The following is a 14,093-nucleotide window of genomic DNA, read 5'->3' on the forward strand; positions in this document are numbered from 1 at the left end:
AAGCATAATATCTGTTTCCCCATAAAATCTTAGTTATTAAAAAGTCACATTTAAGGTCAGAAAAATAAACCTAAACATAAGAAAGTGAGTAACATGGCTTGAAATGGGCAGCCTCAAATTGATAAGTGTTAAATTTTTTTCTTAAATTAATCTACCTTTTCAGCATTATTCCTGTTCAAACTCTAAGGGTAATTTTAAATGAAGCTATTCTAGTGATTCAAAATGTTGCCTCTAAGAGTAAATGCGTAAGAACAGCCAGAAATATTGTAATACAGATAGCACTTATATGAGTAGGAAAGGAATAAATAAATGGTGCTTAAATATGTGGTACATACCATTGTTATTCCATGTACACTTTACACAGTTGAGGAAACAGAACTACAGGGAAGTTAAATAGCCTGTCAAAGGTCACATAGCTGCAAAATGGTGAAACCAAGATGCAAACCCAGAGCCAATGCTCTCCACTCACTTATGAGCAGGCTACACTGCCTCTGGCAAAAATATGTATGTGTGAATACATGTATTGGACAAAGGGTTGACATCCATCACATACAAAGAGTTCCCATCAATCAACATGAAAAATAAACAACTCTATAGAAATAAAAATGGAAATATTGTCTATAAGCAATTTTCAAAAGAATAAAAAAAAGCAAGTACATTTATGGAAAAATGTTCCAGCTCACAATCATGGAAATGCAATTTAGAAATAACAACAAACATTTCTAAAGTTTACAAAAAATTTAAAAGCGCTCTGATATTTAATGTTTAATGAGGAAGAAGGAAAATAGCTTTCTACTCCACTATGTTGAAAATTAATTTGGCATTACCAGTCAAATTAAAAATCAACTTTAACATAACCATTAGCCTACTGAAATACTCACATATGTGTAAAAGTACATGTAAAAACGATTTTTATTTCTAAAAGTGACCAGTGGAAATAACCTAAATCAATAGGATGGAATAGTATGCAGTCACAAAATTAAATAAATATTGACATGGAAAAAATATCAATTTGAGGTTATTAAATTTTTTAAAAGCACATGTAAAAAATTACATATAATGTGATCCTCTTTTCTATTTTATATGCATAGATGTGTGCACATGTGTGTGAATCTACTTCTAAATGCATTGTAAAAGTTCTCTATGAATACCAAAGTATTCACAGAGAATACTTTGAGTACTCTCTATGAGAGAATACATAGAGTACTCTCATCTATTTGTATGTGTGTGTGTATATGTATACACACATATATACATTCTTATCATACCAAAATATTATCCACAGAGAAGAGAAATTAGAAAAGAAAAAAGGTTTCAATGAAGAATGAATATGGACTTTTATTTTAGAGAAGAGAAAAGGTTTCAATGAAAAATGAAAATGGACTTTTACTCTATATATTTCTATAAGTTCTAAATTTTTCAAATAACAATGTATTACTTGTATAATTTATCAAAGGAAAATAAATCTGACAAAAGTTGTTTCCACAAATGAAAAGAGTTGATGAAACAAAAATATTATGTTTGATCAATATTTAACTACCAAATTACCATTTATAGATCTGGTAACTATTATCATCAATTAAAATGTTGCTACTCAAAGTGAGGTCCTTGGACCAGCAGCAACAGCATTATCTGGGAGCTATTAGAAATGCAGAATGGCAGGTTCCCACCTCAAAGTAGCAGAATTTGGAATTTAATAAGATCTCCAGGTGATTCTTAAGCACATTCAAGTTGTGAAACATGCTCTAAATATTAAGCATTTTTTCTTCTCCTTCAATCACTGACAAAGAAACTGCTTAAAAAGTAAAATATTATCTCATTTAATTTATTTTTTAACATATGAAAAAATACTAGAAAGTGTTTTCAAATATCAAAGATAATATATGGAGATAATCCTTTCACAATATTAACAATATTTTTAAATGTTCAAATGCTAAACACAAAATTAGAATTTTTCCATAATTTGGGAAGCAGGACAACTGGGTTTTTTAAAAAATTACGTATTTTAAGAAGGGCAGGGTGATCTTCGCAGATTGTAGTTTTTCCTCTTGCCTCTAAAATCAGTATGTTTCTGCTTCCTGAGTAAAAAGCCAACCAAGCCCCAGCTGTCTGGATTTCCCCATCCCCAGGTGAACTTACACAGTGCATCAAGAAACAATATGGAGAATTAGACACATTGTTCATACCCCATGGTCAGGCACTCTACAGAAGGTTCAGCTTTCTGCTTTCACACAAAAATCAAGTTTATCCGCTTCACAGCTTCACAACCTCTCACATAAATCTCACCCAAATTCCTGCTTAGCATTCCCCAAAGGAAGAAGCTCTCTGGACCAGGTGTGACTTCACCTTTAATTATTCTGTACTGCATCTGCATGTGGTTTTCCTCATGATACTGTCATTAACATGAGGAAAGGGCTTCTGTTGCCTGAGCAACCAGAACTAGCACGTGCACGTGCCTACTGACTGCAACTCTACTTGTAGTTTTTCTATGATGTGTTTGGATCCTCTCACTTTTATGGTCAAAAGAATGCAATTCTTTCCCCAATTCTGTCCTTTTTCTTCTTTTGTGGCTCTCTCTACAGTGTCTGGCTGATTTGTCTAATTTCTCTTGAATATAGTACCTTAACTTCTCCTGTTTTCATGAGCTTACACTGATCCTTACCATCCTCCTAATCAGACTCTCCCCTTGAATTGCTCCTCTGCTAAAGACTGCTGCCTCAATATTTTGCTTACCTTTTACACAGGTCTCTCTAAAATATTATATTCACCATAAAATTCATTTAATTTGCAAAGATTCCTTATCTATCCTTATTTCCTTCCTTTTTACTCTTGCTGTAGTCATTTTGCTACTGAAATACAAGGCTAATAGAAAAATGATGACCTCTATTACTGTAATTCCTGGTAGTGAGTCACATAAAATATTATATGCACAATCTCTTTTTCTAAAGTGGTGGTTCTTAACCTTGGCTGGATGTTGGAATCTTATGGGTAGCTCTAATAAATACTAAAGTTTGGATTCCATCCCCAGAGATTCTAATGTAATTGGTCTGGGGTGCTGCCTGGGCAGGGAACTTTCAAAACCTGGATCTAACGTGCAACCAAAGTTGGGAAGCATGAAGGCTGATAGCTTTTCAAGCTAGCCCTTTCCATTTTGTTATTTCTTGGCATTTATGATGGTAAATTACAAATGCACACTTCCCTTAAGGGTCTTATGCCAGTTTTTGCCTATTTGCTCTCTAAACCATTATTCTTTCCTTGCTGTGGTTCATGGATTTCGGAGGGTGGATACCCATAGGCTGTTTCCCAGGCTCATGAGATAGCTGTTCCCAAAGAGCTTCACCCACTATCCAGTGGGAGGCTCTTCCTCTTTCTGTGTGGTTGCTCTAGCTGTGTTCTTCTGTGTCTCCACTTCCTGCCAGACAGACTTACTGTGGCTTCAATTTCTTAGGTATAACCTGGCCCTGACTTCCTTTGATTTCCATTAAGGACTATTAGTAATTTCCTACTATATGTAAACTCTAGGGTGTCTCACCATTCTATTCGGCAACTCACTTCCTCCATCACCTGTATGACCATTTCCCAGTAAAGTTTCATCTGTGTTAAATACCTTAGAATGGTGTCTGCTTTCATGGTAGGGCCCTGCTTGACACAGTTTTCAACCTACTGTTTAGTTTCCCAGATGTTCTATATATCTGATGTTCTCTCCCCACTAGAGCCCACTTTGATCCTCATGGGTCAGATGTCAGCTTAATGACGCCAGGTCTATGTCACATTGCAGGATACATACATCACACATTGACCCAAGATCTGTTGTTGAGTCACCATTTTAACAATGGAGATATAAAAGAAACTTCCCTTTCCAGAAAAATTACATATCACTAATACTACATTCAGAAATAGAGTGATATATCCCTCACCAGACCTAATGAGTTCTCCAAGCCCTTTTTAATCCCAAGCATCAACATCATTTTAGAGCTTTCAGAAAACCAAGAATCCTGAGGCCTCACTCTAGACATGTATTTTTAAAAATTGAAATATAAGGTAATTCATATTCTGTAAGATTTACCTACAGTCATGCATAACTTACCAACAATCATACTGTTAGTCCATTCTCACACTGCTAATAAAGACATATCCAAGATTGAGTATTTATAAAGAAAGACATTTAATTGACTTACAGTTCTGCATGGCTGGGGAAGCCTCAGGAAACTAACAATACTGCCGGAAGGGGAAGCAAACATGCCCTTCCTCACATGGTGGCAGGAGCAAGAATGAGAGCCGAGAGAAAGGGGAAGCCTCTTACAAAACCATCAGATCTCATGAGAATTCACTCCCTATCACAATAACAGAATAGGGGAAACCACCCCATAATTCAATTATCTTTACCTGGTCCTGCCCTTGACATGTGGGGATCATTACAATTCAACATGAGATTTTCGGTGAGGACACAGCTGAACCATATCAGATACATTCTGAGAAATGCATCTTAGGTGATTTTGTAGGTGCAAATATCACAGAGTGTACTCACACAAACCTGATGGCATAACCTATATACCTAGGCTGTGAGGTATAGCCTATTGTCCTTAGGATACAAACTTGTACAACATGTTACTATATTCTATACTGTATAATAGAGGCAATTATAACCCAATGGTAAGTATTAGTGAATCTAAATATAGAAAAGGTACATTAAAAAGATGGTATAAAAAACAGAACATGGTACACTTATAAAGGGTGCTTACTATGAATGAAGTCTGCAGGACTGGTAGTTTATCTAGGTGAGTCAACAAGTGAGTGGCGAGTGAATGTGAAGGCCTATGACATTCCTGTATGTATACTGCTGTAGGCTTTAGAAACACTGTACATTAAGGGTACACTAAACTTATAAAAATATTATTTTTGTTTCTTTAATAATAAATTAACCTTAACTTAGTGTAACCTTTACACCTTTTGAATTTTGTTTAACTTTTTGACTCTGTTGTAGTAATACTTGGCTTAAAACACAAATACATTATACAAAAATATTTTCTTTATACCTTTATTCTATAAGCTTTCTTCTATTTTTAAAATTATTTATTTTTTGCTTTATAAACTCTTTTGTTAAAAACTAAGGCACAAATATACACGTTAGTCTAGTACTACACAGGGTCAGGATTGTCAAGATGTCACCAGGTGATAGGAATTTTCAGCTCCATTTAATCATCTGGGACACCATTGTGTGTATGGTCTGTCATTGAACAAAACTTGGTTATGCGACACGTGGCTGTATTTGAAGTGGAGTTTCTTGTATATTCACTATATTGTATGGTCATCACTACTGCCTAATTCCAGAATATTTTCATCACTTCAAACAATAAATCCTGGACCCATTAGCAGTCATTATTTGTTTGCTCCTTTCCTAATCCTTAGACAACCACCAAGGATTTGTGTCTCTGTGGCTTTGTCTATTCTGAACATTTTGTATACATTCATGTAATTGTATATAGATGAAATATAATATTTGGCTTTTATCGCTTAAAATAATATTTCTATGATTTACTCATGTTGTGGCATGTATCAGTACTTTAATCCTTTTTATAGCTAATATTCTGTTTTATGGATATACCACATTTTGTTTGTTCATTCATTCATTGATGGGCATTTGGGTTGTTTCCCTTTTTTGCTATCATGAATAATGCTGCTATGAACACTCATATAGAAGTTTTTGTATGAACATATGTTTTCAATTTCCCTGGATACATATATATATATATATATATGCCTTGAATGGTAACGTTAGAGAATATGATAGGTCTCTGTTTAAATTTTTGTGAAACTGCAATACCGTTTTCCAAAATGGTTGTATTATTATACATTCCCATCAGTGATGTCTAAGTGTTTCAACTTTTCCACATCCTCACCAGCACCTGGTATTGTCCATGTTTTTGATTATAGCCACCCTCATGAGTATGAAATAGTATTTCAATGTCATTCTGACTTGCATTTCCCTTATGACTAATAATGTTGAGATTTTTTTCATGTGTTGTTGGTGATTTTTATATATTTCTTTGGAGAAGTGTCTATTCAAATCTTTTGTTTATTTTTTAATTGAGTCACTTGTCTTTTATTGATGAGTCACTTTAAATATTTTGGATACTATAACTTTATCAGTTATATGATTTGCAAATGTTTTCTCCCACTCTGTGGATGTTTACTTCTTGATATCATTCTTTATAACACAAAAGTTTTTTTTTAATGATGCCCTGTTTTTATATTTGCTCTTTCATTACTTGTACTTCGGTACATGTATTTAAGAGGTATTATGCCTAATCCAAAGTGACAAAGACTTACTGCTATGTTTTTGGCTAAGAATTTTATATTTTTACTTTTTCTATTTAGGTCTTTGGTCCATTTTGAGTTAATTTTTTTTGTGTAAGATGTGAGGTAGAGGTCTCACTTTATTAATTTGCATGTAGATATCCAGTTGTCCTGGGGTCATTTACTGAAAAAACTATTCTTTTCCCCATTAAATGGTCTTGCAATCTTGTTAAAATTCAATTGATCATAAGTGTATTGGTTTATTTCTGTACTCTCATTAGATTCCATTGACCTATATCTCTGTCCTTATGCCAGTATCACACTGTTTTGTTTACTGTAGCTTTGTAGTAAATTTTGAACTCTGAAGTGCTAGTTCTCCAACTTCACTTTGACTCAGCTCTTCTTACTGCATCCTTTCCATTTTGATACGGATTTTATGATCAGCTATGTCAACTTATTCAAGAAAGACAGCTAGGATTTTGATAAGGATTGTGTTGAATCCGTAGTCCAATTTTTGGAGTACTACCATGTTAACATCATCTTCTGGTCCATGCATATGGGATAGCTTACCATTTATTTGGTCTTCTTCAATTTCTGTCAACAATGATTTGTAGTTTTCAGTTACAAGTCTTGCACTTCTTTTGTTAGACTTTTTTCCAAATATTTATTCTTCTTAATTATATAATTTTCATAATTAATAATATTCTGAAATTTTCTTAATTTCATTTTTGTGGCCATGCACTTTAAAACTTGCCTTTTAACAAGACTTCCAGATGATATTTATGAACATTAAGTTTGCAAATTGCTGCTCTTGATAAACTGAACTCATGTGACATTCCACACAGCACTGGCAAATTCTGTCATAACTCCACTAGCTCTCCAACAAGAAATACCTTGAGGCAGCATAGTTACTCACAGAAAATAGCATAGGAGCCAAGGATACTACTTAATGCAATGAATTAAATGTTTTTAAATAAGAGGAAGCAGTAAGATTCTAAAGTGTTTTCTGTTTTAATTTTCATGCAATGAAAAACTAGTATTAAATATCTATTTAATTAGGAGGAAACTACAATGCTGATTTTTGTCTGAATTATGTAGATAAGTGAGTCATTTGAAACAATTATTTTAGTATTGTCAATTCTACATTTCATTTCAATGCATTTTTTAATTCTTTTTTCAATAATAGCAACAATTAAACAGTTAAACCTTATAATGAACGTGTTTCCTAAATGCTGTTCTACTTTCTGATTCCAGATCTGACACCAATTACCTTTCTGATTTTGGACAAACCACTTAATATTTGTAACTTACAATTTCTTCAACTGAATAATAAAAAATTGGACTACATTTCTTCAACATCTCTCTCTTTTGGTTTTATGTTAGATAATATTAAATTTTCATCATCTCCAAACATACTATATCATTTTATGAACAGTTACAGAGTCAGTCACAAGCAATATAAAGTATGGTTCTGAACAAAGGCTGGGAGGTCTCTTTTTTTATACATAGTTACAGAAACAGATCAAATTCAATACAGCATTTATAGTCATGACAATATATTCTCTTAACTTGCAAGGCAGTTTTAGGAAACAATGCATTATTCCTTAAATTTAATGCATATGGGATTTAGTTACATGTAAGACTCTCCTCTCCAGCCAGATTAACCCTGTTCTATATAATTTAATACTCATCTTCCCCCCAAATTTCACACTAACAGTTTCATAAGAATCAGTGTGTAAATTACTACATTGGCATAAAAGACTGCTAATGTGATCGATACCTTTCAAGACGTTGTGAACGTTTTTGTAAAAAGCCACCAAACTGGAGGCATTTAACAATATTCATCTTCCTATGGCATCACTAACCTAGATGTACTCTGCAATTTTAATAAAGCTTTGTCTTACTTCAGGCTTCCTAGAAGTAGAGCACGAGGCAGGGATTCTTTCTTGTTTGGTGATTTGTTGAAGAAGTGGTCTCAGAGGAAACTGATAAGAGACTGAGGAAAACTGGAGAGGAAAGGGGAAGGGGTCTGAGCAGAGATAGGGATCCAACTGGAATCGGACCTTTGCCCGATTACCAGAGCAGCTCTAGGTGTGAATGGTGAAGTGCTGTTCTATTGACAAACTCAACTCAAGCGACATTCCACACAGCACTGCCAAATTCTGTCCCATAACTCTGCTAGCTCTTCAACAAGAAGTGACTTGAAGCAGCATAGTTACAGAAAACAGAGCAAGAATCAAGGATACTAAACACAGGACTTAAATGTTTTTGGATAAAACAATGAGATACTATAGGGTTTTAATTTCTGTGCAGTGAAAAGCTAGTATCAAATATTTATTAATTAGGAGGAAATGACAATGCTGACTTCTGTGTGCATTGTAGACAAAATTGAGTTGTCCCACCAAGAGGCAAGGGGCTGGCCTTTTGTGTCTCTGCACTACTTATTTGATGGGTGAGTGGGTTGTAACTTCCCAGGCATCTCCTTGTAGGTGGGCCCCACTAGCCAAGGGCATTTCCCGGGAGAGTGAACAGCTGTGAGCCACTAGCAGTAGCACCCACAGCAGCAGGGGGAAAACACACTGGTCAGGTAAAGGGCCAGCACCTAGAAAGGTCCAGTTCCACAATTAGTGGAGAAATACTTAATAACATTATTCAAAAAATAATGAGGCTGTATACTTTGATACTTTTCCTGTAGCAGAGTGTCTTAAGAGAAGCAGGTTTTTAACTGAGTTTTTATTTCTCTTGCATCTCTAGCCAAATCCATGTTGATGTTTGATAGTTTTTTTTAAAAGACAGAGTTTCACCATGTTGGCCAGGCTGGTCTCAAACTCCTGACCTCAAGTGATCCTCCCACCTCTGCCTCCCAAAGTGTTGGGATTATAGGCATGAGCCAGCATGCCTAGCCATATTTTTTTTCATAAAGAACAGCATGATATTATAAAATTTTAAGCATTTGGGACAAATTTTATTTTATTATTTTCATTTCAGTGAATCACAAGATATTCAACACAAAACGAAATTTCACAAAATGAAAAATTTATTTTGGATTCAATATCCACCTCCGTCATCCATATTCATTCTTCCAATCTCACAGACCAGAAATTTGGAGTATGTGGCTTCTCTACCTCACACAATTTGCTCTAACTTCAATATATACTCAGAAATGACTCACTTTTCAATGTATCTATGATTGCCATGTATAATATATAATACTTACAATGCATACAATGATACAATGATTCTGTGTCACAATCACATCTAAACTGGTAAGTTTATACGTTTATAAGCTGAGAGGTTTTGCTGATCTTGGCTGAGCTCAGCTGGGCAGGTCTTCTGCTCTTGGCTGAGGTTCATTTACACACTAGGAGCTGCCAGTTGGCTGATCTAGGATGGCCTCAGCTGGGATGTCAGGCTCTATTTCCTCACCTTCCAGCAGGCAAGCCAGTTCCAAGAGAGAGAAAGGTGAAACATGGAAGTCATTAATTGAGCCCATCACATGAAATGCATCTGCCACACCATCACGGTCTGTTATAAACTCTTACCTGGATGTTTGCAAGCTCCTACCTTCACTCCTTTCATTCACTGTACTGCCTTACAAACCTATGTTCCAGAGATCAGCTAGAGAAATCCTTTTAAATCCTAAATAGAATGCCACTATTCCTCTGCTCTAACTCCTCCGATGACCTACCGCTGGAGAGGAGATGTGGTGGTCTTTCCTATGGTCTTCAAGACTATATAGGAGGCGGCACTGTCTTACTACCATAGCCTCCTACCATTGCCCAACATGCACACTGAGTTCTAGTCACAGCATCTGCTTCCTCTTTATTGATCTGTCTGCCAAGGACACAAATGACTCAGAATCTCGAACTTATTCTCCCCTCAGAATCCACTGAGCCTCTTCTTCTCAAATAGCACTTCTCCAAGATGTCTTCTCTGGCCTGCCTATATGAACTAAAACCTCCATCCAGCGCTCTATGTCACCCTTACCATGGTTTATTTTTCTTCATAACACTTATCAATTTGTGAATTATTATATATGCATTTCTGTCTGTATGTATCTCTCTCCCCTTCCAGTATGTGAACTCCATGACACTGGAGAGTGTATTTATTTTGTTAACTGCTATAACCTCAGTGTCTAGAACAGTACCTGGCACACACTAGGTGTTTAATAAAGATTTGTTAATCTAAGCCAATTAATAAATATCCTTTTGCCTATGAGATGATGTTTAAAATTGTTCAAGGATTCATAACTGCCTGTAAGAAATGAATGTTAGTGAATTACTGTGATGCCAATGAAAGTTAATTGATGCAATGAAGACAAAGATCTAAATATTATTGTCTGCCATCACCTTCATCTGCTGTCTTGGCTCTATATCATGCTTAGATATTTTCCAGATGCAATTTGAATTGATGCAACTAATGGAAACAGAAGTTTATATTGCCCTATTATATTATACTATTGGGCTCATCTTTCAGTATCACCAGGTGCATAAGGATAATTTCAAAAGTAATTCATGAGAGAAAAATATGATCACAGCTTAACAGAATATGAATGTATTATTTGTACTATTTTTCTAAATGGTTTGCCTAAAAGATTGGAAGACGTTTTAAATTAATTAAAATGCTTGAGGATAAAAACACAAAAACAGTTTCCTTTCCAACTTGTTTATAAAAGGAAATCTACGCTGTTTTGAACATCAGTTATCTTAAACTTCTAAGATGTTAGCACAGGAAAATAAACAAAATTCTAAGTGCAGTCATCCCTTTACTGCATGGTCATGTGAAATGAAGGCCATGCTACTGAAAAGCTGGACAGGGTGATGGGAAAACTGACTAAAAGTGCGCAAAACTAATTAGATTGTGTCTCCAGAGTATTTCTCATCTCAAGTTTAGTTGCTTACTAATTTGGTAACATTTGACCTATCTTTACTAGTGAAAAAATAAACAAACGTATAAACCAACGCCTGGAATATGGTTATACAGAGGTGTAGCCTATGACTTTGAATATATTTGTTTGAGCTGCATGAAACAAAATAAAAACAAAATCTTGCTATAGTGCAAGAAATGGCAATCATTAAACTAAGATGAAGCAAGTGTCATGAAGCATGAAAATATGGTACTTGAATTCTATTTATTAGAAAGTCTTCACGGAGCTGAACATGTTCTTTTAACAAATTCAATTACTGATTTAAACATTTATTATACTTAATTATTGCAGCCATGAAACAAGGTGCTAGCTGAGGCTGCATTCAATCAAAATATTTAATCAGCTTATTTGTTTTTTCATGAAGATTTAACTTCTAGAATAATTTCATTTATATATTTTAGGTATAGCCCTAGATTCTGCTTTTCATAGTGTACAAATCATTTTAGAATGACACTAGGTTATTTCACCTGCTTTTCTAGAGAAGTAAATACGGAAGTAAAGTTTTGGCTTTTTCCGTAATTGAAATAAATGTACAATGAGCAGTAACTTCCTGATGTCACTGCTATTTTGTTTAATCAACATAATGATGTAGGTTTACTGTGCATATATATAGAGGAGTAAAAGAAGGTTGGGAAGAAGTAACTATCAATTAATATAGGCTATATAATACTTATTTTTGCAAATCAACTATAATTTCTGAATGGATATTCAGACCATATTACATTGCATACAAGAGGCAGACACCAGAAGATTTATTAAACAAATATGCCAAATGTTGGTAAATATTTAGTTAGGTACCAAAAGGATATTGTATAAATTAGGATGCTTTGGGCCTTAAGAGACTCATCTCAAAAATGGCTTGAAAATATGGGGAATTATATTCTCATTCAGTATGAAGTTAAAAGTAGGGCAAGTCCAAATTAATTCAAGTTAATTAAAGCCCCAAGTTCTTGAAATTTGCTCTGCTAGTTTTAGCTGGTTGGCTTTTGTCCTGAAGTTTGTCACTTTGTGACCAGAAGACGATTGCAGTGTTTTCTTAGTATAAAGCATGAAGGTGTAAACCAGATTGTCTCAGTAAAACCAATGAACATGGCCACCTTTCCCTTAGTTGACAAATACTTGTCTTCCAGATACTTTGAATCAGAATGGGCATTTTAATTAAGATCCAGTGTGACCAAGGGCAATCATCAAACACATGATACAATAATTATTCAGAGCTGAAAACACAGGTCTGAATATTGGAAGAGGTTCCTGATTTCCAGGCAGAACTGGTAAGCAAAGATATCAACCTAAACACATCCTGGTTATATTCTAAAATCTAAAGAATAAATGCGAAAAGATTACGAAGTTTAAGGAAGAAATAACTTACACATAAAACAAAAAGGAAAAGCTATCTGTTGGCAGATTTATCACCTGCTAGATAAAAGCAGAATAATCATTCACTAGGAGAAAATAAAAGAAGCTGAAAGGCAGTAGAATAACATTTGTAGAGTACTGAAGAAAAAAAAATACCAGAAATTCAATACACAGCTATCATTTACCTATAAACGATACATGGTAAAATAAAGGTTAAAATACGGATATTTGCAGATTCACAAAGAGAAGCTAGCCTTCTTGTAATCAACTGAGGAAAATCCTAGAGACAAAACACTAACAAAAACAAACTAGCCAGATGCAGTGGTGTGGGCCTGTAGTCCCAGCTACTCAAGAGGCTGAGGTAAGAGGATCACCGGAGCCAAGGGGTTCTGGGTGTACGGCACTATGCCGATCAGTTGTCCGCAGTAAGTTTGCCATCAGTATGGTGACCTCCCAGGTGGGATATGGAGCAAGTGAAAACTCCTGTGCTGATCAGTAGCGGGATCCTACCTGTGAATAACCACTGCACTCCAACCTGGGCAAGATAGCAAGTCCCCATCTTTAAAAAACAAACAAACAAATAAATGATTCAGACAAATGTCAAGATAGAGAGATTAAAAGAAGAAAGTATTGAAGGCTCTTCAACATAAACTGGATCAGATAACAAAAATAATAGCAAAGTTCTTTCCATGCTGTATCCTTAATTCCTTACCATTATTTTAGGAAGTGGATGTATTAATTATCTTCTGCTATATAACAAATTACTCCCAAAACTTAGTGGTTTAAAACAACAAATATTATTTCACAATTTCTGGGGGTCAAGAATTTGGAAGTAGTGGCTCTGGCGCAGGGTATCATTTAAGGTGGTAGTCAGGATGTCAGTCAGGATGTCAGTCAGGGCTGTAGGCACCTGGAGGATCTGCTTCCTTAATGGCCTACTCACATGGCTGTAGGCTGGAGGCCTCAGTTTCTCACCACATGAGCCTCTTCGTAGGACTGCCTGAGTGTCTTTACGGCATGACAGCTGGCTTCCCCCAGACCAGAGTGAATGTTCTGAGAGAGAGAGAGAGAGAGAGACAGAAAGAGGGAAAGAGAGAGAGAGAGTTAGAAAACACAGTGTCTTTTATGACTGCAACTCATATGTCATACGTTGTCATTTCCACTGTATCCTATTTACCAGAAGCAAGAGACTAAATTCAGCAAACAGAAAAGTGGAGGAGTATGAGGCTCCAGTTTTTTGTGGAAGGGTTTAAGAATGTATGGACATTTTAAACAACCACAGTATAATTCTTCTTTTCACCGAAGCACAAAAATCATATTTAACTTGTCCAAGTTTACATGGTTAGCAAGCAACACCTCTGAGAAAACAAATCCATGTAGTCTGATATGAACACCCAAGCTCATAACCACAATGTGAAACTAACTGCCTTTCAATGAAAACAAAAAGAAAGATTCCCTTCAAATGTGTCATGGGCGTTGACATGGAGCATTTATACGGCCAGTGATAGTACCA

At 35.3% G+C, this 14,093-nt stretch overlaps 1 long non-coding RNA gene across 2 annotated transcripts in view; it reads right to left on the minus strand.

Moving 5' to 3' along the window:
* The window catches only part of LOC118154047 (uncharacterized), a 47,040-nt gene extending 33,382 nt beyond the window's left edge, over positions 1–13,658 (minus strand). For both annotated transcript variants that reach the window (XR_004743972.3, XR_013536336.1), the window contains exon 1: positions 13,524–13,658. This is a non-coding gene — a long non-coding RNA (uncharacterized LOC118154047). The remainder of the gene's footprint in view (positions 1–13,523) is intronic.
* Positions 13,659–14,093: the final 435 nt, after the last annotated feature.

This window comes from Callithrix jacchus, chromosome 5, assembly GCF_049354715.1.
Source record: "Callithrix jacchus isolate 240 chromosome 5, calJac240_pri, whole genome shotgun sequence".
NCBI lineage: Eukaryota > Metazoa > Chordata > Mammalia > Primates > Cebidae > Callithrix > Callithrix jacchus.